Here is a 1,248-nt window from a genome sequence, read left to right as displayed (position 1 = left end):
CACACACACACACACACACACACACACACACACACACACACACACACCTGCCACTTTATTGGGTACACCTTGCTAGTACTGGGTTGGACCCATTTTTGCCTTCAGAACTGCCTTAATCCTTCGTGGCACAGACTCAACAAGGTTCTGGAAACATTCCTCAGAGAGTCTGGTCCATATTAACATGATAGCATCACACAGTTCTACAGATTTGTTGGCTGCACATCCATGATGAGTATCTCCCATTCCATCACATCCCAAAGGTGATGTATTGGATTGAGATCTGGTGATTGTGGAGGCCATTCCAGTACAGTGAACTCATTGCTGTGTTCAAGAAACCAGTCATGATTGGCGCTTTATGACATGGAGCGTTATCCTGCTGGAGGTAGCCATCAGGAGATGGGTAGACTGTGGTCATAAAGGGATGGACATGGTCAGCAACAATAATCAGGTAGGCTGTGGTGTTGACACAATGCCTATTTGGTACTAATGGGCCCAAAGTGTGGAAAATATCCCCACACCATTGGACCCCCACTAGCCTGAACCGTTGATACAAGACAGGATGGATCCATGCTTTCATGTTGTTGACGCCAAATTCTGACCCTACCATCCGAATGTCGCAGCAGAAATCAAGACTCAGGCTCACCAAAAGTGGACAATAGAAGATTGGAAAAATGTTGCCTGGTCTGATGTGTGAACTATAGCCTCAGTTTGCTTTTCTTAGCTGACAGGAGTGGTACCCGGTGTGGTCTTTAGCTGCTGTAGCCCATCGGCCTCAAAATTTGATGTGTTGTGTTCAGAGATGCTCTTCTGCATATCTCTGTTGTAACGAGTGGTTATTTGAGTTGCTGTTGCTGTTCTATCAGCTCGAACCAGTCTGACCATTCTCCTCTGACCTCTGACATCAACAAGGCATTTGCTCCCACAGAACTGCTTGTCACTGGATATTTTCTCTTTTTTGGACCATTCTCTGTAAACCCTAGAGATGGTTGTGGGTGAAAATCCCAGTAGATCAGCAGTTTTTGAAATACTCAGACCAGGCCGTCTGGCACCAACAACCATGCCACGTTCAAAGTCACTTAAATCACCTTTCTTCCCCATTCTGGTGCTCAGTTTGAACTGCAGAAGATCGTCTTGGCCATGTCTACGTGCATAAATGCATTGAGTTGCTGTAGTATGATTGACTGATGTGACATTTGCGTTAATGAGCACTTGGACACGTACCTAATAAAGTGTATATATATATATATA

The sequence above is a fragment of the Austrofundulus limnaeus genome, unplaced genomic scaffold (genome assembly GCF_001266775.1).
Source record: "Austrofundulus limnaeus strain Quisiro unplaced genomic scaffold, Austrofundulus_limnaeus-1.0 Scaffold244, whole genome shotgun sequence".
NCBI lineage: Eukaryota > Metazoa > Chordata > Actinopteri > Cyprinodontiformes > Rivulidae > Austrofundulus > Austrofundulus limnaeus.
The sequence above is the reverse complement of the archived record's forward strand: the minus strand, read 5'-3'. Positions refer to the sequence as shown.